The sequence below is a fragment of the Bufo bufo genome, unplaced genomic scaffold (assembly GCF_905171765.1).
Source record: "Bufo bufo unplaced genomic scaffold, aBufBuf1.1, whole genome shotgun sequence".
Classification (NCBI taxonomy): domain Eukaryota; kingdom Metazoa; phylum Chordata; class Amphibia; order Anura; family Bufonidae; genus Bufo; species Bufo bufo.
The window spans coordinates 282,693-308,131 of NW_024400105.1; the positions used below are offsets into that span (position 1 = coordinate 282,693).

At 46.1% G+C, this 25,439-nt stretch overlaps 15 non-coding genes and 3 pseudogenes across 15 annotated transcripts; all 18 read right to left on the bottom strand.

The window, feature by feature from the left end:
• Positions 1 to 618: 618 nt before the first annotated feature.
• Positions 619 to 753, bottom strand: LOC120983586 (annotated as a pseudogene).
• Positions 754 to 1,784: 1,031 nt separating this feature from the next.
• On the bottom strand, positions 1,785 to 1,975 carry LOC120983496. The gene has a single exon (XR_005775072.1). It is a non-coding gene; the product is annotated as a U2 spliceosomal RNA (small nuclear RNA).
• A 1,031-nt stretch (positions 1,976 to 3,006) lies between these two features.
• LOC120983498 lies at positions 3,007 to 3,197 on the bottom strand. The gene has a single exon (XR_005775074.1). It is a non-coding gene; the product is annotated as a U2 spliceosomal RNA (small nuclear RNA).
• Positions 3,198 to 4,228: 1,031 nt separating this feature from the next.
• On the bottom strand, positions 4,229 to 4,419 carry LOC120983499. The gene has a single exon (XR_005775075.1). It is a non-coding gene; the product is annotated as a U2 spliceosomal RNA (small nuclear RNA).
• A 1,031-nt stretch (positions 4,420 to 5,450) lies between these two features.
• On the bottom strand, positions 5,451 to 5,641 carry LOC120983500. The gene has a single exon (XR_005775076.1). It is a non-coding gene; the product is annotated as a U2 spliceosomal RNA (small nuclear RNA).
• A 1,030-nt stretch (positions 5,642 to 6,671) lies between these two features.
• LOC120983501 lies at positions 6,672 to 6,862 on the bottom strand. Its single transcript, XR_005775077.1, has one exon. It is a non-coding gene; the product is annotated as a U2 spliceosomal RNA (small nuclear RNA).
• A 1,030-nt stretch (positions 6,863 to 7,892) lies between these two features.
• LOC120983502 lies at positions 7,893 to 8,083 on the bottom strand. The gene has a single exon (XR_005775078.1). It is a non-coding gene; the product is annotated as a U2 spliceosomal RNA (small nuclear RNA).
• A 1,031-nt stretch (positions 8,084 to 9,114) lies between these two features.
• On the bottom strand, positions 9,115 to 9,305 carry LOC120983503. Its single transcript, XR_005775079.1, has one exon. It is a non-coding gene; the product is annotated as a U2 spliceosomal RNA (small nuclear RNA).
• A 1,031-nt stretch (positions 9,306 to 10,336) lies between these two features.
• Positions 10,337 to 10,527, bottom strand: LOC120983504. The gene has a single exon (XR_005775080.1). It is a non-coding gene; the product is annotated as a U2 spliceosomal RNA (small nuclear RNA).
• Positions 10,528 to 11,558: 1,031 nt separating this feature from the next.
• On the bottom strand, positions 11,559 to 11,749 carry LOC120983505. The gene has a single exon (XR_005775081.1). It is a non-coding gene; the product is annotated as a U2 spliceosomal RNA (small nuclear RNA).
• Positions 11,750 to 12,781: 1,032 nt separating this feature from the next.
• On the bottom strand, positions 12,782 to 12,972 carry LOC120983506. Its single transcript, XR_005775082.1, has one exon. It is a non-coding gene; the product is annotated as a U2 spliceosomal RNA (small nuclear RNA).
• Positions 12,973 to 14,004: 1,032 nt separating this feature from the next.
• On the bottom strand, positions 14,005 to 14,195 carry LOC120983544. Its single transcript, XR_005775118.1, has one exon. It is a non-coding gene; the product is annotated as a U2 spliceosomal RNA (small nuclear RNA).
• Positions 14,196 to 14,941: 746 nt separating this feature from the next.
• Positions 14,942 to 15,065, bottom strand: LOC120983570 (annotated as a pseudogene).
• Positions 15,066 to 16,095: 1,030 nt separating this feature from the next.
• Positions 16,096 to 16,286, bottom strand: LOC120983507. The gene has a single exon (XR_005775083.1). It is a non-coding gene; the product is annotated as a U2 spliceosomal RNA (small nuclear RNA).
• Positions 16,287 to 17,317: 1,031 nt separating this feature from the next.
• On the bottom strand, positions 17,318 to 17,508 carry LOC120983510. The gene has a single exon (XR_005775085.1). It is a non-coding gene; the product is annotated as a U2 spliceosomal RNA (small nuclear RNA).
• A 1,033-nt stretch (positions 17,509 to 18,541) lies between these two features.
• LOC120983511 lies at positions 18,542 to 18,732 on the bottom strand. Its single transcript, XR_005775086.1, has one exon. It is a non-coding gene; the product is annotated as a U2 spliceosomal RNA (small nuclear RNA).
• A 1,033-nt stretch (positions 18,733 to 19,765) lies between these two features.
• On the bottom strand, positions 19,766 to 19,956 carry LOC120983512. Its single transcript, XR_005775087.1, has one exon. It is a non-coding gene; the product is annotated as a U2 spliceosomal RNA (small nuclear RNA).
• A 1,035-nt stretch (positions 19,957 to 20,991) lies between these two features.
• Positions 20,992 to 21,206, bottom strand: LOC120983563 (annotated as a pseudogene).
• Positions 21,207 to 25,439: the final 4,233 nt, after the last annotated feature.

A 25,439-nucleotide genomic window follows, 5' to 3' on the forward strand; every position in this document is an offset into this window, starting at 1 on the left:
GAAGTGAACTTCTCGACAATACCGCCTGAGGAATAGAGTAACATCTTCCTCTGGTACAAATGGATTGTACATACATACAACCAAATGTACCGACTCCTCACCGTAGAGGAGCCCAAAATGGAGACCGTCAAGACGGTCATCGGCCTGGTCCGCAACCTGCAATGCTGCATAGATGTTATCACAACATGCTTTCGTGCAGAAGGTGATGGTATATAGGCCCTTATATTCCTGGTCTCGTAGACACAGGATGTCCTCCCTTCTGACCTGAAAAACACCGTTCAGGATTTCGGCCACAATATATCGTAGCGTCTTTCGATCCCGGAATTTTTCCGCCACCTCAATCCGGATGGACTGATGTATATGGGTTTCCCCATCCGCAAAGTCAAAGGAGAACGGCATCTCCACACGCCAAGGCCTAATCCCGACCCCGAAACCAAAAAAGGACACACACCCAGCGAGATGAGTCTCCAATCCAGTCCGGGGACGGGGACCTCAGATGTCCAAACGCCCAGATGAACACGCTCCAAAAAATAATAAATAAAGAACGCTCCCAGCGATAAATATCACTGATGAGCGCGATCGCCTCCCGTTGCCTGGGGACTAAGCCTATCCCCTATAGCAGCAAGGGGGCACAACACGGGCTATAAACCCGTGCCGTCCCCCAAGGCCGAGGAATCGGGTACCCCAGGCACCTTCTGACCAAGACCCAATGTATCCCTACACTTGATCTTAGCCAAAAGGCCGAGAAGCGATAACCTGAAAAGGGTTCGCAGTACAGGCCGATGGTCCCCAATGCAGAGCACTAATGAAGGCAATAGACTACTGTCCCCAGCCCAATACACAGTCCGGGAGGCTTCTTTCTCTCACAAACCGGGGAAAACGTTCACGCGCGTCCTACGCACAGAAGTCACACCAGCATGCTTCTTTTCGTGTTTGCTATCTGCATAGCTCCGCCCACACGCGACTTTTGGACACGCCTTTTCTTCGCACGAAATTCCTGGTGCGGTGCCAAAGCACGCCAAGCAGAAAGCATGATAGGAATAGTAGTGAGTGAAAGGAAAAAAAAAAAAAAAAAAAAAAGGATAACCATTGTTGATTGTGATGTCACGGCACCATTGTTGAGTGTTCCATCAGGGCCCTTGTGATGTCATCCAATAGCTGACCTTACTTGACCTCTTTGACCTCTTGACCTGACAAGGCTCTTGTGACACGCGCAGTGTTCCGTCCATTGAACAGACAAGGTAGGTCCAGCTGCATAGGAAGTGCTGGGCTACTTTTTAGCCACTAAGTAATCCAGTTCAAAAGATCCACAAGAGGGAGACACAGGCAAACTTTACTCATTTATTGAAGCACTGCAAAAGCTAAATGGTTACATCCAGCCAACTTGATACAAAAAAGGGTCAATTGCCTGCCAGAGACGACTCAGCAACCCTCCGAGGTGTGCACAACAGGCCCAAATCAAACGTGGAGGAGGGGAGGTCCAAACAATTCATTCAGGTGATAAGCCAATTAACCAATCATCAGTCTTAATTGGATCCAGGGTGTGTGTGACGACACTGGGGCTGAATGGGTTGCTTGGTGCTGGAAACAACCGACAGCTGATGCAATTAGGAGATTGACAGACTAGATGCAGGTATTATATGCAAAAAGCAACACTGCACTGACTGGGCAGACAGAGGAGAAGCTGAAGGAGGCACGACACACACAACTTTCCACTTGCTTGGCTGGAAGGATGATGCTTGCAATCCATTTCAATTTCATTCTGTTTTTTCATACTGGATTAGAAGGGGTGCACCGGTCCTGGAGGTACTGCAATACCAGGTCAATGCGTGGAGTGGACAGAGCAAGCTCTTTTTCCATCTCCCTGTTCGAAAAATCCATTTAATATATGGTCCCCAGATAGGGGACGTATCAGATATTAAACTGATAAGAACAGATACTACACTTGATCTTAGCCAAAAGGCCGAGAAGCGATAACCTGAAAAGGGTTCGCAGTACAGGCCGATGGTCCCCAATGCAGAGCACTAATGAAGGCAATAGACTACTGTCCCCAGCCCAATACACAGTCCGGGAGGCTTCTTTCTCTCACAAACCGGGGAAAACGTTCACGCGCGTCCTACGCACAGAAGTCACACCAGCATGCTTCTTTTCGTGTTTGCTATCTGCATAGCTCCGCCCACACGCGACTTTTGGACACGCCTTTTCTTCGCACGAAATTCCTGGTGCGGTGCCAAAGCACGCCAAGCAGAAAGCATGATAGGAATAGTAGTGAGTGAAAGGAAAAAAAAAAAAAAAAAAAAAAGGATAACCATTGTTGATTGTGATGTCACGGCACCATTGTTGAGTGTTCCATCAGGGCCCTTGTGATGTCATCCAATAGCTGACCTTACTTGACCTCTTTGACCTCTTGACCTGACAAGGCTCTTGTGACACGCGCAGTGTTCCGTCCATTGAACAGACAAGGTAGGTCCAGCTGCATAGGAAGTGCTGGGCTACTTTTTAGCCACTAAGTAATCCAGTTCAAAAGATCCACAAGAGGGAGACACAGGCAAACTTTACTCATTTATTGAAGCACTGCAAAAGCTAAATGGTTACATCCAGCCAACTTGATACAAAAAAGGGTCAATTGCCTGCCAGAGACGACTCAGCAACCCTCCGAGGTGTGCACAACAGGCCCAAATCAAACGTGGAGGAGGGGAGGTCCAAACAATTCATTCAGGTGATAAGCCAATTAACCAATCATCAGTCTTAATTGGATCCAGGGTGTGTGTGACGACACTGGGGCTGAATGGGTTGCTTGGTGCTGGAAACAACCGACAGCTGATGCAATTAGGAGATTGACAGACTAGATGCAGGTATTATATGCAAAAAGCAACACTGCACTGACTGGGCAGACAGAGGAGAAGCTGAAGGAGGCACGACACACACAACTTTCCACTTGCTTGGCTGGAAGGATGATGCTTGCAATCCATTTCAATTTCATTCTGTTTTTTCATACTGGATTAGAAGGGGTGCACCGGTCCTGGAGGTACTGCAATACCAGGTCAATGCGTGGAGTGGACAGAGCAAGCTCTTTTTCCATCTCCCTGTTCGAAAAATCCATTTAATATATGGTCCCCAGATAGGGGACGTATCAGATATTAAACTGATAAGAACAGATACTACACTTGATCTTAGCCAAAAGGCCGAGAAGCGATAACCTGAAAAGGGTTCGCAGTACAGGCCGATGGTCCCCAATGCAGAGCACTAATGAAGGCAATAGACTACTGTCCCCAGCCCAATACACAGTCCGGGAGGCTTCTTTCTCTCACAAACCGGGGAAAACGTTCACGCGCGTCCTACGCACAGAAGTCACACCAGCATGCTTCTTTTCGTGTTTGCTATCTGCATAGCTCCGCCCACACGCGACTTTTGGACACGCCTTTTCTTCGCACGAAATTCCTGGTGCGGTGCCAAAGCACGCCAAGCAGAAAGCATGATAGGAATAGTAGTGAGTGAAAGGAAAAAAAAAAAAAAAAAAAAAAGGATAACCATTGTTGATTGTGATGTCACGGCACCATTGTTGAGTGTTCCATCAGGGCCCTTGTGATGTCATCCAATAGCTGACCTTACTTGACCTCTTTGACCTCTTGACCTGACAAGGCTCTTGTGACACGCGCAGTGTTCCGTCCATTGAACAGACAAGGTAGGTCCAGCTGCATAGGAAGTGCTGGGCTACTTTTTAGCCACTAAGTAATCCAGTTCAAAAGATCCACAAGAGGGAGACACAGGCAAACTTTACTCATTTATTGAAGCACTGCAAAAGCTAAATGGTTACATCCAGCCAACTTGATACAAAAAAGGGTCAATTGCCTGCCAGAGACGACTCAGCAACCCTCCGAGGTGTGCACAACAGGCCCAAATCAAACGTGGAGGAGGGGAGGTCCAAACAATTCATTCAGGTGATAAGCCAATTAACCAATCATCAGTCTTAATTGGATCCAGGGTGTGTGTGACGACACTGGGGCTGAATGGGTTGCTTGGTGCTGGAAACAACCGACAGCTGATGCAATTAGGAGATTGACAGACTAGATGCAGGTATTATATGCAAAAAGCAACACTGCACTGACTGGGCAGACAGAGGAGAAGCTGAAGGAGGCACGACACACACAACTTTCCACTTGCTTGGCTGGAAGGATGATGCTTGCAATCCATTTCAATTTCATTCTGTTTTTTCATACTGGATTAGAAGGGGTGCACCGGTCCTGGAGGTACTGCAATACCAGGTCAATGCGTGGAGTGGACAGAGCAAGCTCTTTTTCCATCTCCCTGTTCGAAAAATCCATTTAATATATGGTCCCCAGATAGGGGACGTATCAGATATTAAACTGATAAGAACAGATACTACACTTGATCTTAGCCAAAAGGCCGAGAAGCGATAACCTGAAAAGGGTTCGCAGTACAGGCCGATGGTCCCCAATGCAGAGCACTAATGAAGGCAATAGACTACTGTCCCCAGCCCAATACACAGTCCGGGAGGCTTCTTTCTCTCACAAACCGGGGAAAACGTTCACGCGCGTCCTACGCACAGAAGTCACACCAGCATGCTTCTTTTCGTGTTTGCTATCTGCATAGCTCCGCCCACACGCGACTTTTGGACACGCCTTTTCTTCGCACGAAATTCCTGGTGCGGTGCCAAAGCACGCCAAGCAGAAAGCATGATAGGAATAGTAGTGAGTGAAAGGAAAAAAAAAAAAAAAAAAAAAAGGATAACCATTGTTGATTGTGATGTCACGGCACCATTGTTGAGTGTTCCATCAGGGCCCTTGTGATGTCATCCAATAGCTGACCTTACTTGACCTCTTTGACCTCTTGACCTGACAAGGCTCTTGTGACACGCGCAGTGTTCCGTCCATTGAACAGACAAGGTAGGTCCAGCTGCATAGGAAGTGCTGGGCTACTTTTTAGCCACTAAGTAATCCAGTTCAAAAGATCCACAAGAGGGAGACACAGGCAAACTTTACTCATTTATTGAAGCACTGCAAAAGCTAAATGGTTACATCCAGCCAACTTGATACAAAAAAGGGTCAATTGCCTGCCAGAGACGACTCAGCAACCCTCCGAGGTGTGCACAACAGGCCCAAATCAAACGTGGAGGAGGGGAGGTCCAAACAATTCATTCAGGTGATAAGCCAATTAACCAATCATCAGTCTTAATTGGATCCAGGGTGTGTGTGACGACACTGGGGCTGAATGGGTTGCTTGGTGCTGGAAACAACCGACAGCTGATGCAATTAGGAGATTGACAGACTAGATGCAGGTATTATATGCAAAAAGCAACACTGCACTGACTGGGCAGACAGAGGAGAAGCTGAAGGAGGCACGACACACACAACTTTCCACTTGCTTGGCTGGAAGGATGATGCTTGCAATCCATTTCAATTTCATTCTGTTTTTTCATACTGGATTAGAAGGGGTGCACCGGTCCTGGAGGTACTGCAATACCAGGTCAATGCGTGGAGTGGACAGAGCAAGCTCTTTTTCCATCTCCCTGTTCGAAAAATCCATTTAATATATGGTCCCCAGATAGGGGACGTATCAGATATTAAACTGATAAGAACAGATACTACACTTGATCTTAGCCAAAAGGCCGAGAAGCGATAACCTGAAAAGGGTTCGCAGTACAGGCCGATGGTCCCCAATGCAGAGCACTAATGAAGGCAATAGACTACTGTCCCCAGCCCAATACACAGTCCGGGAGGCTTCTTTCTCTCACAAACCGGGGAAAACGTTCACGCGCGTCCTACGCACAGAAGTCACACCAGCATGCTTCTTTTCGTGTTTGCTATCTGCATAGCTCCGCCCACACGCGACTTTTGGACACGCCTTTTCTTCGCACGAAATTCCTGGTGCGGTGCCAAAGCACGCCAAGCAGAAAGCATGATAGGAATAGTAGTGAGTGAAAGGAAAAAAAAAAAAAAAAAAAAAGGATAACCATTGTTGATTGTGATGTCACGGCACCATTGTTGAGTGTTCCATCAGGGCCCTTGTGATGTCATCCAATAGCTGACCTTACTTGACCTCTTTGACCTCTTGACCTGACAAGGCTCTTGTGACACGCGCAGTGTTCCGTCCATTGAACAGACAAGGTAGGTCCAGCTGCATAGGAAGTGCTGGGCTACTTTTTAGCCACTAAGTAATCCAGTTCAAAAGATCCACAAGAGGGAGACACAGGCAAACTTTACTCATTTATTGAAGCACTGCAAAAGCTAAATGGTTACATCCAGCCAACTTGATACAAAAAAGGGTCAATTGCCTGCCAGAGACGACTCAGCAACCCTCCGAGGTGTGCACAACAGGCCCAAATCAAACGTGGAGGAGGGGAGGTCCAAACAATTCATTCAGGTGATAAGCCAATTAACCAATCATCAGTCTTAATTGGATCCAGGGTGTGTGTGACGACACTGGGGCTGAATGGGTTGCTTGGTGCTGGAAACAACCGACAGCTGATGCAATTAGGAGATTGACAGACTAGATGCAGGTATTATATGCAAAAAGCAACACTGCACTGACTGGGCAGACAGAGGAGAAGCTGAAGGAGGCACGACACACACAACTTTCCACTTGCTTGGCTGGAAGGATGATGCTTGCAATCCATTTCAATTTCATTCTGTTTTTTCATACTGGATTAGAAGGGGTGCACCGGTCCTGGAGGTACTGCAATACCAGGTCAATGCGTGGAGTGGACAGAGCAAGCTCTTTTTCCATCTCCCTGTTCGAAAAATCCATTTAATATATGGTCCCCAGATAGGGGACGTATCAGATATTAAACTGATAAGAACAGATACTACACTTGATCTTAGCCAAAAGGCCGAGAAGCGATAACCTGAAAAGGGTTCGCAGTACAGGCCGATGGTCCCCAATGCAGAGCACTAATGAAGGCAATAGACTACTGTCCCCAGCCCAATACACAGTCCGGGAGGCTTCTTTCTCTCACAAACCGGGGAAAACGTTCACGCGCGTCCTACGCACAGAAGTCACACCAGCATGCTTCTTTTCGTGTTTGCTATCTGCATAGCTCCGCCCACACGCGACTTTTGGACACGCCTTTTCTTCGCACGAAATTCCTGGTGCGGTGCCAAAGCACGCCAAGCAGAAAGCATGATAGGAATAGTAGTGAGTGAAAGGAAAAAAAAAAAAAAAAAAAAAGGATAACCATTGTTGATTGTGATGTCACGGCACCATTGTTGAGTGTTCCATCAGGGCCCTTGTGATGTCATCCAATAGCTGACCTTACTTGACCTCTTTGACCTCTTGACCTGACAAGGCTCTTGTGACACGCGCAGTGTTCCGTCCATTGAACAGACAAGGTAGGTCCAGCTGCATAGGAAGTGCTGGGCTACTTTTTAGCCACTAAGTAATCCAGTTCAAAAGATCCACAAGAGGGAGACACAGGCAAACTTTACTCATTTATTGAAGCACTGCAAAAGCTAAATGGTTACATCCAGCCAACTTGATACAAAAAAGGGTCAATTGCCTGCCAGAGACGACTCAGCAACCCTCCGAGGTGTGCACAACAGGCCCAAATCAAACGTGGAGGAGGGGAGGTCCAAACAATTCATTCAGGTGATAAGCCAATTAACCAATCATCAGTCTTAATTGGATCCAGGGTGTGTGTGACGACACTGGGGCTGAATGGGTTGCTTGGTGCTGGAAACAACCGACAGCTGATGCAATTAGGAGATTGACAGACTAGATGCAGGTATTATATGCAAAAAGCAACACTGCACTGACTGGGCAGACAGAGGAGAAGCTGAAGGAGGCACGACACACACAACTTTCCACTTGCTTGGCTGGAAGGATGATGCTTGCAATCCATTTCAATTTCATTCTGTTTTTTCATACTGGATTAGAAGGGGTGCACCGGTCCTGGAGGTACTGCAATACCAGGTCAATGCGTGGAGTGGACAGAGCAAGCTCTTTTTCCATCTCCCTGTTCGAAAAATCCATTTAATATATGGTCCCCAGATAGGGGACGTATCAGATATTAAACTGATAAGAACAGATACTACACTTGATCTTAGCCAAAAGGCCGAGAAGCGATAACCTGAAAAGGGTTCGCAGTACAGGCCGATGGTCCCCAATGCAGAGCACTAATGAAGGCAATAGACTACTGTCCCCAGCCCAATACACAGTCCGGGAGGCTTCTTTCTCTCACAAACCGGGGAAAACGTTCACGCGCGTCCTACGCACAGAAGTCACACCAGCATGCTTCTTTTCGTGTTTGCTATCTGCATAGCTCCGCCCACACGCGACTTTTGGACACGCCTTTTCTTCGCACGAAATTCCTGGTGCGGTGCCAAAGCACGCCAAGCAGAAAGCATGATAGGAATAGTAGTGAGTGAAAGGAAAAAAAAAAAAAAAAAAAAAAGGATAACCATTGTTGATTGTGATGTCACGGCACCATTGTTGAGTGTTCCATCAGGGCCCTTGTGATGTCATCCAATAGCTGACCTTACTTGACCTCTTTGACCTCTTGACCTGACAAGGCTCTTGTGACACGCGCAGTGTTCCGTCCATTGAACAGACAAGGTAGGTCCAGCTGCATAGGAAGTGCTGGGCTACTTTTTAGCCACTAAGTAATCCAGTTCAAAAGATCCACAAGAGGGAGACACAGGCAAACTTTACTCATTTATTGAAGCACTGCAAAAGCTAAATGGTTACATCCAGCCAACTTGATACAAAAAAGGGTCAATTGCCTGCCAGAGACGACTCAGCAACCCTCCGAGGTGTGCACAACAGGCCCAAATCAAACGTGGAGGAGGGGAGGTCCAAACAATTCATTCAGGTGATAAGCCAATTAACCAATCATCAGTCTTAATTGGATCCAGGGTGTGTGTGACGACACTGGGGCTGAATGGGTTGCTTGGTGCTGGAAACAACCGACAGCTGATGCAATTAGGAGATTGACAGACTAGATGCAGGTATTATATGCAAAAAGCAACACTGCACTGACTGGGCAGACAGAGGAGAAGCTGAAGGAGGCACGACACACACAACTTTCCACTTGCTTGGCTGGAAGGATGATGCTTGCAATCCATTTCAATTTCATTCTGTTTTTTCATACTGGATTAGAAGGGGTGCACCGGTCCTGGAGGTACTGCAATACCAGGTCAATGCGTGGAGTGGACAGAGCAAGCTCTTTTTCCATCTCCCTGTTCGAAAAATCCATTTAATATATGGTCCCCAGATAGGGGACGTATCAGATATTAAACTGATAAGAACAGATACTACACTTGATCTTAGCCAAAAGGCCGAGAAGCGATAACCTGAAAAGGGTTCGCAGTACAGGCCGATGGTCCCCAATGCAGAGCACTAATGAAGGCAATAGACTACTGTCCCCAGCCCAATACACAGTCCGGGAGGCTTCTTTCTCTCACAAACCGGGGAAAACGTTCACGCGCGTCCTACGCACAGAAGTCACACCAGCATGCTTCTTTTCGTGTTTGCTATCTGCATAGCTCCGCCCACACGCGACTTTTGGACACGCCTTTTCTTCGCACGAAATTCCTGGTGCGGTGCCAAAGCACGCCAAGCAGAAAGCATGATAGGAATAGTAGTGAGTGAAAGGAAAAAAAAAAAAAAAAAAAAAAGGATAACCATTGTTGATTGTGATGTCACGGCACCATTGTTGAGTGTTCCATCAGGGCCCTTGTGATGTCATCCAATAGCTGACCTTACTTGACCTCTTTGACCTCTTGACCTGACAAGGCTCTTGTGACACGCGCAGTGTTCCGTCCATTGAACAGACAAGGTAGGTCCAGCTGCATAGGAAGTGCTGGGCTACTTTTTAGCCACTAAGTAATCCAGTTCAAAAGATCCACAAGAGGGAGACACAGGCAAACTTTACTCATTTATTGAAGCACTGCAAAAGCTAAATGGTTACATCCAGCCAACTTGATACAAAAAAGGGTCAATTGCCTGCCAGAGACGACTCAGCAACCCTCCGAGGTGTGCACAACAGGCCCAAATCAAACGTGGAGGAGGGGAGGTCCAAACAATTCATTCAGGTGATAAGCCAATTAACCAATCATCAGTCTTAATTGGATCCAGGGTGTGTGTGACGACACTGGGGCTGAATGGGTTGCTTGGTGCTGGAAACAACCGACAGCTGATGCAATTAGGAGATTGACAGACTAGATGCAGGTATTATATGCAAAAAGCAACACTGCACTGACTGGGCAGACAGAGGAGAAGCTGAAGGAGGCACGACACACACAACTTTCCACTTGCTTGGCTGGAAGGATGATGCTTGCAATCCATTTCAATTTCATTCTGTTTTTTCATACTGGATTAGAAGGGGTGCACCGGTCCTGGAGGTACTGCAATACCAGGTCAATGCGTGGAGTGGACAGAGCAAGCTCTTTTTCCATCTCCCTGTTCGAAAAATCCATTTAATATATGGTCCCCAGATAGGGGACGTATCAGATATTAAACTGATAAGAACAGATACTACACTTGATCTTAGCCAAAAGGCCGAGAAGCGATAACCTGAAAAGGGTTCGCAGTACAGGCCGATGGTCCCCAATGCAGAGCACTAATGAAGGCAATAGACTACTGTCCCCAGCCCAATACACAGTCCGGGAGGCTTCTTTCTCTCACAAACCGGGGAAAACGTTCACGCGCGTCCTACGCACAGAAGTCACACCAGCATGCTTCTTTTCGTGTTTGCTATCTGCATAGCTCCGCCCACACGCGACTTTTGGACACGCCTTTTCTTCGCACGAAATTCCTGGTGCGGTGCCAAAGCACGCCAAGCAGAAAGCATGATAGGAATAGTAGTGAGTGAAAGAAAAAAAAAAAAAAAAAAAAAAAGGATAACCATTGTTGATTGTGATGTCACGGCACCATTGTTGAGTGTTCCATCAGGGCCCTTGTGATGTCATCCAATAGCTGACCTTACTTGACCTCTTTGACCTCTTGACCTGACAAGGCTCTTGTGACACGCGCAGTGTTCCGTCCATTGAACAGACAAGGTAGGTCCAGCTGCATAGGAAGTGCTGGGCTACTTTTTAGCCACTAAGTAATCCAGTTCAAAAGATCCACAAGAGGGAGACACAGGCAAACTTTACTCATTTATTGAAGCACTGCAAAAGCTAAATGGTTACATCCAGCCAACTTGATACAAAAAAGGGTCAATTGCCTGCCAGAGACGACTCAGCAACCCTCCGAGGTGTGCACAACAGGCCCAAATCAAACGTGGAGGAGGGGAGGTCCAAACAATTCATTCAGGTGATAAGCCAATTAACCAATCATCAGTCTTAATTGGATCCAGGGTGTGTGTGACGACACTGGGGCTGAATGGGTTGCTTGGTGCTGGAAACAACCGACAGCTGATGCAATTAGGAGATTGACAGACTAGATGCAGGTATTATATGCAAAAAGCAACACTGCACTGACTGGGCAGACAGAGGAGAAGCTGAAGGAGGCACGACACACACAACTTTCCACTTGCTTGGCTGGAAGGATGATGCTTGCAATCCATTTCAATTTCATTCTGTTTTTTCATACTGGATTAGAAGGGGTGCACCGGTCCTGGAGGTACTGCAATACCAGGTCAATGCGTGGAGTGGACAGAGCAAGCTCTTTTTCCATCTCCCTGTTCGAAAAATCCATTTAATATATGGTCCCCAGATAGGGGACGTATCAGATATTAAACTGATAAGAACAGATACTACACTTGATCTTAGCCAAAAGGCCGAGAAGCGATAACCTGAAAAGGGTTCGCAGTACAGGCCGATGGTCCCCAATGCAGAGCACTAATGAAGGCAATAGACTACTGTCCCCAGCCCAATACACAGTCCGGGAGGCTTCTTTCTCTCACAAACCGGGGAAAACGTTCACGCGCGTCCTACGCACAGAAGTCACACCAGCATGCTTCTTTTCGTGTTTGCTATCTGCATAGCTCCGCCCACACGCGACTTTTGGACACGCCTTTTCTTCGCACGAAATTCCTGGTGCGGTGCCAAAGCACGCCAAGCAGAAAGCATGATAGGAATAGTAGTGAGTGAAAGGAAAAAAAAAAAAAAAAAAAAAAAGGATAACCATTGTTGATTGTGATGTCACGGCACCATTGTTGAGTGTTCCATCAGGGCCCTTGTGATGTCATCCAATAGCTGACCTTACTTGACCTCTTTGACCTCTTGACCTGACAAGGCTCTTGTGACACGCGCAGTGTTCCGTCCATTGAACAGACAAGGTAGGTCCAGCTGCATAGGAAGTGCTGGGCTACTTTTTAGCCACTAAGTAATCCAGTTCAAAAGATCCACAAGAGGGAGACACAGGCAAACTTTACTCATTTATTGAAGCACTGCAAAAGCTAAATGGTTACATCCAGCCAACTTGATACAAAAAAGGGTCAATTGCCTGCCAGAGACGACTCAGCAACCCTCCGAGGTGTGCACAACAGGCCCAAATCAAACGTGGAGGAGGGGAGGTCCAAACAATTCATTCAGGTGATAAGCCAATTAACCAATCATCAGTCTTAATTGGATCCAGGGTGTGTGTGACGACACTGGGGCTGAATGGGTTGCTTGGTGCTGGAAACAACCGACAGCTGATGCAATTAGGAGATTGACAGACTAGATGCAGGTATTATATGCAAAAAGCAACACTGCACTGACTGGGCAGACAGAGGAGAAGCTGAAGGAGGCACGACACACACAACTTTCCACTTGCTTGGCTGGAAGGATGATGCTTGCAATCCATTTCAATTTCATTCTGTTTTTTCATACTGGATTAGAAGGGGTGCACCGGTCCTGGAGGTACTGCAATACCAGGTCAATGCGTGGAGTGGACAGAGCAAGCTCTTTTTCCATCTCCCTGTTCGAAAAATCCATTTAATATATGGTCCCCAGATAGGGGACGTATCAGATATTAAACTGATAAGAACAGATACTACACTTGATCTTAGCCAAAAGGCCGAGAAGCGATAACCTGAAAAGGGTTCGCAGTACAGGCCGATGGTCCCCAATGCAGAGCACTAATGAAGGCAATAGACTACTGTCCCCAGCCCAATACACAGTCCGGGAGGCTTCTTTCTCTCACAAACCGGGGAAAACGTTCACGCGCGTCCTACGCACAGAAGTCACACCAGCATGCTTCTTTTCGTGTTTGCTATCTGCATAGCTCCGCCCACACGCGACTTTTGGACACGCCTTTTCTTCGCACGAAATTCCTGGTGCGGTGCCAAAGCACGCCAAGCAGAAAGCATGATAGGAATAGTAGTGAGTGAAAGGAAAAAAAAAAAAAAAAAAAAAAAGGATAACCATTGTTGATTGTGATGTCACGGCACCATTGTTGAGTGTTCCATCAGGGCCCTTGTGATGTCATCCAATAGCTGACCTTACTTGACCTCTTTGACCTCTTGACCTGACAAGGCTCTTGTGACACGCGCAGTGTTCCGTCCATTGAACAGACAAGGTAGGTCCAGCTGCATAGGAAGTGCTGGGCTACTTTTTAGCCACTAAGTAATCCAGTTCAAAAGATCCACAAGAGGGAGACACAGGCAAACTTTACTCATTTATTGAAGCACTGCAAAAGCTAAATGGTTACATCCAGCCAACTTGATACAAAAAAGGGTCAATTGCCTGCCAGAGACGACTCAGCAACCCTCCGAGGTGTGCACAACAGGCCCAAATCAAACGTGGAGGAGGGGAGGTCCAAACAATTCATTCAGGTGATAAGCCAATTAACCAATCATCAGTCTTAATTGGATCCAGGGTGTGTGTGACGACACTGGGGCTGAATGGGTTGCTTGGTGCTGGAAACAACCGACAGCTGATGCAATTAGGAGATTGACAGACTAGATGCAGGTATTATATGCAAAAAGCAACACTGCACTGACTGGGCAGACAGAGGAGAAGCTGAAGGAGGCACGACACACACAACTTTCCACTTGCTTGGCTGGAAGGATGATGCTTGCAATCCATTTCAATTTCATTCTGTTTTTTCATACTGGATTAGAAGGGGTGCACCGGTCCTGGAGGTACTGCAATACCAGGTCAATGCGTGGAGTGGACAGAGCAAGCTCTTTTTCCATCTCCCTGTTCGAAAAATCCATTTAATATATGGTCCCCAGATAGGGGACGTATCAGATATTAAACTGATAAGAACAGATTTTTTAAATTTTTTTTTTATCGAAAGCCCAAAGTCGTGCTCTCACCTCGTGCCAAAATCGTGCAGCGTGCCACACAAAAATCGTGCACTAGGTCGCGGTCTATCGCAGGCCCTCTCCGAAGAGAAGAGCCCCCCACAAACCATTCCCAATCCCTCCGGGGCCGTTAAGCTCCTGCAAGGGACTGAGACCAATGGCAACCCTCAGCCGAAGCCAAGGGTACGCCCATCTATGCTCCCGGCTTTCGCCTAGGCTGCCACCCAGGGCGTCAGCCAGGAGCTTCAACAAGGTCTGGGCTCTCCCCGGAGGGAGAGCCCAAGGGGTTTGGCAGGGGGGTGAGGAACCAAAATGGCCACACACACCCCCCCTAGACCTCAAGGAGGGGGTACCCGTTAGGGCGCCGCAACCCTTGAAAATCCTAGTGGACACACAACGTGTAAAGTGCACACAGTGACGTAAAAAATAAATAAGTGAAATGTTTTGCCCTTAAGGCCCAGACATTCGGCCGGAATTATAAAAATTCCTCGTATCTTCAAGGCCGAAGCCGAGCAAATAGAGGTGTGTGCTAAAATTGTGAGAAAGAAAGTGCTTGTGCAAATGTGCCGTCACTCGTGGGCCGGACTTAACCCGTGAGTTTAGGCACCCCAGGGGCACCACCCCCCGGGGCACTCGCACTTTGGGCTTTCAACACAACTCGACCTAGATGGCATCGATCCAGCAGAGCTCAAAGGTAGCTTCACATGAGAGTCCAATACTCCCCCCATGTTCCGCCACCCAGGGTTGCTGTGTGGTTCTCCGTTCCGCTCAACGACCATGGCAAGCCATGGAAGGAGTACAGCCTGGAGCGTAGCTCAACAGAACTGAAGAACAGATACTACACTTGATCTTAGCCAAAAGGCCGAGAAGCGATAACCTGAAAAGGGTTCGCAGTACAGGCCGATGGTCCCCAATGCAGAGCACTAATGAAGGCAATAGACTACTGTCCCCAGCCCAATACACAGTCCGGGAGGCTTCTTTCTCTCACAAACCGGGGAAAACGTTCACGCGCGTCCTACGCACAGAAGTCACACCAGCATGCTTCTTTTCGTGTTTGCTATCTGCATAGCTCCGCCCACACGCGACTTTTGGACACGCCTTTTCTTCGCACGAAATTCCTGGTGCGGTGCCAAAGCACGCCAAGCAGAAAGCATGATAGGAATAGTAGTGAGTGAAAGAAAAAAAAAAAAAAAAAAAAAAGGATAACCATTGTTGATTGTGATGTCACGGCACCATTGTTGAGTGTTCCATCAGGGCCCTTGTGATGTCATCCAATAGCTGACCTTACTTGACCTCTTTGACCTCTTGACCTGACAAGGCTCTTGTGACACGCGCAGTGTTCCGTCCATTGAACAGACAAGGTAGGTCCAGCTGCATAGGAAGTGCTGGGCTACTTTTTAGCCACTAAGTAATCCAGTTCAAAAGATCCACAAGAGGGAGACACAGGCAAACTTTACTCATTTATTGAAGCACTGCAAAAGCTAAATGGTTACATCCAGCCAACTTGATACAAAAAAGGGTCAATTGCCTGCCAGAGACGACTCAGCAACCCTCCGAGGTGTGCACAACAGGCCCAAATCAAACGTGGAGGAGGGGAGGTCCAAACAATTCATTCAGGTGATAAGCCAATTAACCAATCATCAGTCTTAATTGGATCCAGGGTGTGTGTGACGACACTGGGGCTGAATGGGTTGCTTGGTGCTGGAAACAACCGACAGCTGATGCAATTAGGAGATTGACAGACTAGATGCAGGTATTATATGCAAAAAGCAACACTGCACTGACTGGGCAGACAGAGGAGAAGCTGAAGGAGGCACGACACACACAACTTTCCACTTGCTTGGCTGGAAGGATGATGCTTGCAATCCATTTCAATTTCATTCTGTTTTTTCATACTGGATTAGAAGGGGTGCACCGGTCCTGGAGGTACTGCAATACCAGGTCAATGCGTGGAGTGGACAGAGCAAGCTCTTTTTCCATCTCCCTGTTCGAAAAATCCATTTAATATATGGTCCCCAGATAGGGGACGTATCAGATATTAAACTGATAAGAACAGATACTACACTTGATCTTAGCCAAAAGGCCGAGAAGCGATAACCTGAAAAGGGTTCGCAGTACAGGCCGATGGTCCCCAATGCAGAGCACTAATGAAGGCAATAGACTACTGTCCCCAGCCCAATACACAGTCCGGGAGGCTTCTTTCTCTCACAAACCGGGGAAAACGTTCACGCGCGTCCTACGCACAGAAGTCACACCAGCATGCTTCTTTTCGTGTTTGCTATCTGCATAGCTCCGCCCACACGCGACTTTTGGACACGCCTTTTCTTCGCACGAAATTCCTGGTGCGGTGCCAAAGCACGCCAAGCAGAAAGCATGATAGGAATAGTAGTGAGTGAAAGGAAAAAAAAAAAAAAAAAAAAAAGGATAACCATTGTTGATTGTGATGTCACGGCACCATTGTTGAGTGTTCCATCAGGGCCCTTGTGATGTCATCCAATAGCTGACCTTACTTGACCTCTTTGACCTCTTGACCTGACAAGGCTCTTGTGACACGCGCAGTGTTCCGTCCATTGAACAGACAAGGTAGGTCCAGCTGCATAGGAAGTGCTGGGCTACTTTTTAGCCACTAAGTAATCCAGTTCAAAAGATCCACAAGAGGGAGACACAGGCAAACTTTACTCATTTATTGAAGCACTGCAAAAGCTAAATGGTTACATCCAGCCAACTTGATACAAAAAAGGGTCAATTGCCTGCCAGAGACGACTCAGCAACCCTCCGAGGTGTGCACAACAGGCCCAAATCAAACGTGGAGGAGGGGAGGTCCAAACAATTCATTCAGGTGATAAGCCAATTAACCAATCATCAGTCTTAATTGGATCCAGGGTGTGTGTGACGACACTGGGGCTGAATGGGTTGCTTGGTGCTGGAAACAACCGACAGCTGATGCAATTAGGAGATTGACAGACTAGATGCAGGTATTATATGCAAAAAGCAACACTGCACTGACTGGGCAGACAGAGGAGAAGCTGAAGGAGGCACGACACACACAACTTTCCACTTGCTTGGCTGGAAGGATGATGCTTGCAATCCATTTCAATTTCATTCTGTTTTTTCATACTGGATTAGAAGGGGTGCACCGGTCCTGGAGGTACTGCAATACCAGGTCAATGCGTGGAGTGGACAGAGCAAGCTCTTTTTCCATCTCCCTGTTCGAAAAATCCATTTAATATATGGTCCCCAGATAGGGGACGTATCAGATATTAAACTGATAAGAACAGATACTACACTTGATCTTAGCCAAAAGGCCGAGAAGCGATAACCTGAAAAGGGTTCGCAGTACAGGCCGATGGTCCCCAATGCAGAGCACTAATGAAGGCAATAGACTACTGTCCCCAGCCCAATACACAGTCCGGGAGGCTTCTTTCTCTCACAAACCGGGGAAAACGTTCACGCGCGTCCTACGCACAGAAGTCACACCAGCATGCTTCTTTTCGTGTTTGCTATCTGCATAGCTCCGCCCACACGCGACTTTTGGACACGCCTTTTCTTCGCACGAAATTCCTGGTGCGGTGCCAAAGCACGCCAAGCAGAAAGCATGATAGGAATAGTAGTGAGTGAAAGGAAAAAAAAAAAAAAAAAAAAAAAAGGATAACCATTGTTGATTGTGATGTCACGGCACCATTGTTGAGTGTTCCATCAGGGCCCTTGTGATGTCATCCAATAGCTGACCTTACTTGACCTCTTTGACCTCTTGACCTGACAAGGCTCTTGTGACACGCGCAGTGTTCCGTCCATTGAACAGACAAGGTAGGTCCAGCTGCATAGGAAGTGCTGGGCTACTTTTTAGCCACTAAGTAATCCAGTTCAAAAGATCCACAAGAGGGAGACACAGGCAAACTTTACTCATTTATTGAAGCACTGCAAAAGCTAAATGGTTACATCCAGCCAACTTGATACAAAAAAGGGTCAATTGCCTGCCAGAGACGACTCAGCAACCCTCCGAGGTGTGCACAACAGGCCCAAATCAAACGTGGAGGAGGGGAGGTCCAAACAATTCATTCAGGTGATAAGCCAATTAACCAATCATCAGTCTTAATTGGATCCAGGGTGTGTGTGACGACACTGGGGCTGAATGGGTTGCTTGGTGCTGGAAACAACCGACAGCTGATGCAATTAGGAGATTGACAGACTAGATGCAGGTATTATATGCAAAAAGCAACACTGCACTGACTGGGCAGACAGAGGAGAAGCTGAAGGAGGCACGACACACACAACTTTCCACTTGCTTGGCTGGAAGGATGATGCTTGCAATCCATTTCAATTTCATTCTGTTTTTTCATACTGGATTAGAAGGGGTGCACCGGTCCTGGAGGTACTGCAATACCAGGTCAATGCGTGGAGTGGACAGAGCAAGCTCTTTTTCCATCTCCCTGTTCGAAAAATCCATTTAATATATGGTCCCCAGATAGGGGACGTATCAGATATTAAACTGATAAGAACAGATACTACACTTGATCTTAGCCAAAAGGCCGAGAAGCGATAACCTGAAAAGGGTTCGCAGTACAGGCCGATGGTCCCCAATGCAGAGCACTAATGAAGGCAATAGACTACTGTCCCCAGCCCAATACACAGTCCGGGAGGCTTCTTTCTCTCACAAACCGGGGAAAACGTTCACGCGCGTCCTACGCACAGAAGTCACACCAGCATGCTTCTTTTCGTGTTTGCTATCTGCATAGCTCCGCCCACACGCGACTTTTGGACACGCCTTTTCTTCGCACGAAATTCCTGGTGCGGTGCCAAAGCACGCCAAGCAGAAAGCATGATAGGAATAGTAGTGAGTGAAAGGAAAAAAAAAAAAAAAAAAAAAAAAGGATAACCATTGTTGATTGTGATGTCACGGCACCATTGTTGAGTGTTCCATCAGGGCCCTTGTGATGTCATCCAATAGCTGACCTTACTTGACCTCTTTGACCTCTTGACCTGACAAGGCTCTTGTGACACGCGCAGTGTTCCGTCCATTGAACAGACAAGGTAGGTCCAGCTGCATAGGAAGTGCTGGGCTACTTTTTAGCCACTAAGTAATCCAGTTCAAAAGATCCACAAGAGGGAGACACAGGCAAACTTTACTCATTTATTGAAGCACTGCAAAAGCTAAATGGTTACATCCAGCCAACTTGATACAAAAAAGGGTCAATTGCCTGCCAGAGACGACTCAGCAACCCTCCGAGGTGTGCACAACAGGCCCAAATCAAACGTGGAGGAGGGGAGGTCCAAACAATTCATTCAGGTGATAAGCCAATTAACCAATCATCAGTCTTAATTGGATCCAGGGTGTGTGTGACGACACTGGGGCTGAATGGGTTGCTTGGTGCTGGAAACAACCGACAGCTGATGCAATTAGGAGATTGACAGACTAGATGCAGGTATTATATGCAAAAAGCAACACTGCACTGACTGGGCAGACAGAGGAGAAGCTGAAGGAGGCACGACACACACAACTTTCCACTTGCTTGGCTGGAAGGATGATGCTTGCAATCCATTTCAATTTCATTCTGTTTTTTCATACTGGATTAGAAGGGGTGCACCGGTCCTGGAGGTACTGCAATACCAGGTCAATGCGTGGAGTGGACAGAGCAAGCTCTTTTTCCATCTCCCTGTTCGAAAAATCCATTTAATATATGGTCCCCAGATAGGGGACGTATCAGATATTAAACTGATAAGAACAGATACTACACTTGATCTTAGCCAAAAGGCCGAGAAGCGATAACCTGAAAAGGGTTCGCAGTACAGGCCGATGGTCCCCAATGCAGAGCACTAATGAAGGCAATAGACTACTGTCCCCAGCCCAATACACAGTCCGGGAGGCTTCTTTCTCTCACAAACCGGGGAAAACGTTCACGCGCGTCCTACGCACAGAAGTCACACCAGCATGCTTCTTTTCGTGTTTGCTATCTGCATAGCTCCGCCCACACGCGACTTTTGGACACGCCTTTTCTTCGCACGAAATTCCTGGGGCGGTGCCAAAGCACGCCAAGCAGAAAGAATGATAGGAATAGTAGTGAGTGAAAGGAAAAAAAAAAAAAAAAAAAAAAAAAAGGATAACCATTGTTGATTGTGATGTCACGGCACCATTGTTGAGTGTTCCATCAGGGCCCTTGTGATGTCATCCAATAGCTGACCTTACTTGACCTCTTTGACCTCTTGACCTGACAAGGCTCTTGTGACACGCGCAGTGTTCCGTCCATTGAACAGACAAGGTAGGTCCAGCTGCATAGGAAGTGCTGGGCTACTTTTTAGCCACTAAGTAATCCAGTTCAAAAGATCCACAAGAGGGAGACACAGGCAAACTTTACTCATTTATTGAAGCACTGCAAAAGCTAAATGGTTACATCCAGCCAACTTGATACAAAAAAGGGTCAATTGCCTGCCAGAGACGACTCAGCAACCCTCCGAGGTGTGCACAACAGGCCCAAATCAAACGTGGAGGAGGGGAGGTCCAAACAATTCATTCAGGTGATAAGCCAATTAACCAATCATCAGTCTTAATTGGATCCAGGGTGTGTGTGACGACACTGGGGCTGAATGGGTTGCTTGGTGCTGGAAACAACCGACAGCTGATGCAATTAGGAGATTGACAGACTAGATGCAGGTATTATATGCAAAAAGCAACACTGCACTGACTGGGCAGACAGAGGAGAAGCTGAAGGAGGCACGACACACACAACTTTCCACTTGCTTGGCTGGAAGGATGATGCTTGCAATCCATTTCAATTTCATTCTGTTTTTTCATACTGGATTAGAAGGGGTGCACCGGTCCTGGAGGTACTGCAATACCAGGTCAATGCGTGGAGTGGACAGAGCAAGCTCTTTTTCCATCTCCCTGTTCGAAAAATCCATTTAATATATGGTCCCCAGATAGGGGACGTATCAGATATTAAACTGATAAGAACAGATTTTTTTTTTTTTTTTTTTTTTTTTTTTTCAACTCATCAGTCTATTACACTTCGCAAGATTTCACTTACCAGTGACTATGCGACTTAGATAAACATCATCTGAGTTATTTTCTTTATGAATTTAAGATTTAAACATACAGATTCCAATCATTAAAGTTCCAAATTTCAAACGCCTTGTCATCACCCAATTTCTTTTTATCAAACAAATACACCGTATGGAGACGTGACAAAAATAACCTTACTGCATCCATAGGCGTGAGTACCACTTTTCTAAACACAAACAAATTCCTTATATCCCAAATTACCTCCTTCAGAACAGAACATGTAATCCAGTACACTCTGACATTATCTTTTGCAGAGAAATCTCTGCCAATTAACACATTGTCATAACAGAAATTGTCACAATTAAACAGAAACAAAAGCAACCTATTTAAGATCTGAAACACTTGTTTAACATAATTGCATTCCCAAAATAAATGGTATATATCTTCAATCTTATTACAGCCTTCCCTAGGGCAGATCTCAGACGATCCAATACCTCTTCTGTTTAGGAGCGCTCTCGTGGGTAAACAATTATGCAGGGTCAGCCAAGACACATCACGTTGCCTGTTAGAAAGGCCCTGAATCCTGAATAACCTAAAGACACAGGCCGCCTGTATCCTATTCAAAGCCCAAGGTACATACAGCTCTTCCCCCTTTCTGATATGTTCCATTATTTTCTTCTTCTCAGGTGTTGCAAACTGACCCAGATTAAAACGCTGATAAAAGGTCTTCAATATCACATAGAAGGAAGGTAAATTAAAGGACATTGGTCTTCTCATATCCCTATCACACCAACCCCACTTCCCTAACAACCATCCAGCCAGGTATCTTATCATTTCCGTTGTTCTATTCCTGGCTTTTACTGTTTTAAAAATTAATAAAAAATAGTGCAATCCCAAAAACACTTCTATATTTGGAAAATCATATCCACCTAGACATTTTTTGCTCATTACCACTGTTCTCTTTATCTTCTCGGTCTTTGAACTCCAAAAAAATACAAAAAGTTTCCTAGTCATCCTCTTTACCCATAGCTTCCCAGGAGGGAAGATTACTGAGGTGTATAACAGTAGGGGCAATATAACAGACTTTATTACCAAAATCTTCCCGGCCAAGGACAATTTCCTCAAATTCCAAAAGGCTAGTTTTTTCTCGACTTTTGTCTGAACCTGACTCAAACTTTTCTCTCCTTTCAGGTTTTTCTCAAAGGTCACTCCTAGTACTTCAATATCCTCTTTTTTCTCTACCTTATCCACTTCAAATTGTATTTGTTTCCCAAAGTTACTAAGTTGGCACTTGCTCCAATTAACACTCATTCCAGAAATTGCACAATAGATTCTTAGATGCAAATTTGCCCTATCCAAATCAGCTTTAGAACTGCACAGGAAGACTACATCATCCATATAGCTCATAGATTTTACCTGAGTACCGCCACTACCAGGGATAACACAGCCACTGATGCACTTGTCTTTCTGGATACTTATCAGCAGTGGTTCGATGACGCATATAAAGAGCAACGGCGATAGCGGGCACCCTTGCCTCACCCCGGATCTCACTTGTATGGGCGGGCTTAGATGTCCATTAACCAAGATCCTACTTTCCACTCCCCTATAAAGGCCTTTGATCACATTTATTACTTTGGCAGGAACACCCATCTTATTTAAAACTGTAAACATGAAACGGTGAGACACTTTATCAAAGGCTTTTTCTAGGTCGATAGATTCTAATATTAGGGGGAGATTTATATCTTTGGCATAGAATATTAAGTCCCTCAACAAGACAAGATTATCTGATATCCGACGTCCTGGTACAGCACAAGTCTGATACATGCCTACCATATCCCGAACCACTTGGCTCAGTCTGGATGCCACGATTTTAGCTAACAATTTGTAATCCACGTTAAGCAATGTAATAGGACGCCAGTTCTTCATGTCTCGCTTGTCACCTTTCTTAAATATCAATGTGACCACACCTTGTCTCATAGAATCTGATATTTTACCTGTCTCAAAAGCATACTGAAGCACCTTAACCACCTCATCTTTTAAAAAATACCAACACTTTAAATAAAATTCAACAGGTAACCCATCACTCCCTGGAGTCTTACCCTTGGCCATACAATTTGTCATCCTTTCTATTTCTGCTTCATTAATTGCATCAGACAAAGGTCCTAGATCACCGGCTGCAATATTACTATCAATACCCCTGCAATAGTCTTCAATCTCCTCTCCTGATGCTGCATTGTCCACACCAAACAAGGAACCATAGAATCTACCTATCTCAGTAATCATCCCCTTTCCAGTAACCTCACCCTCTGCAGACAATATTGAAGATATAACCCCTTTTGCGCCAAAGGTTTTTTTGAAAAAATATCTTGTACATTGCTCATCCTCCTCCAAGTGTTTCACCTTAGCACGTTGTACAATACCTTTCCCTTTCTCTGTAAACCTCCTCCTCATTTGTTCTTTGACCTCCTTTAACTCCTCATCAACATCCCAACCTGCTTGTTTAAACTTATAGAGGGTCTCAAGCTTCTTTACCAACACCGCTTCTTCCTCTTTCTTCTGTCTTGCCATTCTTACTCCCTCTCTCTTAAAAAAACCAGCTATCTCCATTTTTGTCCAATCCCACCATGCAAGCAAATCCTTAAAACACTTCTGCCTCTGAACACAACCCTTAAACACCTTCTCAAGCTTTTTAAGTGTATCTTCATTCTCCAAAAGCATTACATTGAGTTTCCAAACCCCCCTACCAAAAGCTACTGATTCTGCAAAGTCAAGTTTTACAACAACCATTTTATGATCTGTAAAGCTAACTCTTTGGTTTTCACACTTTACTATCTTTACACCTTCAGAGATCAATACAAAGTCAATCCTGGATTTCACTTTGCCACTATCTGCTATGTAAGTATATTTCTCATCACCCTCCACCTTTTCTCCAGCATCCTGGTACCTCAGATCCTTTATCAGCTGATTTAGGAGACAAGAAGACATATCCAGCTTAACTTCAGCATCAGTTGCTCTGTCTGCCACAGCTCTAATTGAGTTAAAATCCCCTGCAAGCACAGTAACCATTCTACCTGGCATTTGCAACTTAAGAGTTTCAAAAAAAATAATTCTACTTTGTTTTTCTGCAGGGGCATAAACACAAAAAATCCTACTTCTGGAACCCAGATAATCTATTTCTAAACAAACTAGCCGGCCAGGAACTATTACTCTAAAATCCTGTGCCACAATATTGCTATTTTTAAGTAATATGCCTACTCCCTCATTCCTATTCCCACAGCTTACAGACCAAAAGGACTTCCCCAAATTCCATTCTTCCTCATCTGGAGCGACTTTTATTGCGCATTCCTGGAGGCAAATTATATCAGCATTCACATCTCTCAGATAGTCAAAAACAGCAGCTCTTCTGTACTCTGACCCAATACTACGCACATTTAAGGATGCAACCACAAAACTCATTATGAGTATGATAAAGATTTGTCCAGCCATAACAATCAATGTTGAAATTCCTGTCCTCCTACTCTTCTAAATAACTCTGCACTAACATCAGGCGATTCCGGTCCAGAATCCCTGCAGATCAGAAGAGGACCTGGGGAGTCCGGATCCCCAAGGACTCCGGACCACTCATCCCCTGTCTTCAAACGTTTACTAGAAGTTGGGACCACCGCCCCTTCCACCTCCCCTTCCACCTCTATAAACTCCTCATCATCCTCACTACTACTAGCTCTATTTTTTTGACCAGGAGTAATTCCATCATCACTACTCCCTCCCTGGCATTCCATCTCCTCTCCTTCTCCAATCACAGGGTTTGGGCAGTCAGGTCCTAACACAGGCTCCACTATGAGACGATCACCAAACACAGTCTCTATCACTGAGGGAGACTCACTAGCAGGAACCACAACCATCTCCTTCTTACTGCTACCACTCCCCTTTGCAGATGAGGTTCCCGCCCCTTTCTCAATCTTCTTCACCTGCACCCTCTGACTCTTGGGTTTCTGCCCTACAACCTTCCACTCATCACCTGTTTTAACACTCCCCTCCCCCACCCTAGAGACTGCTGGAACACTGCTCTGTTTCTCAGTTTGCCCACCAAAGCTTCTCCCTCCAGCCACCTCTGCATAAGTAGTTTGCTTATCATTCCACATTGGACATCTTTTGGCAAGGTGCTTACTGTCTCCACACAAATCACACACTCTTATTTCTTCACAATCAATCCTTTTGTGACCAGTTTTCCCACAATTCCTGCACACCTCC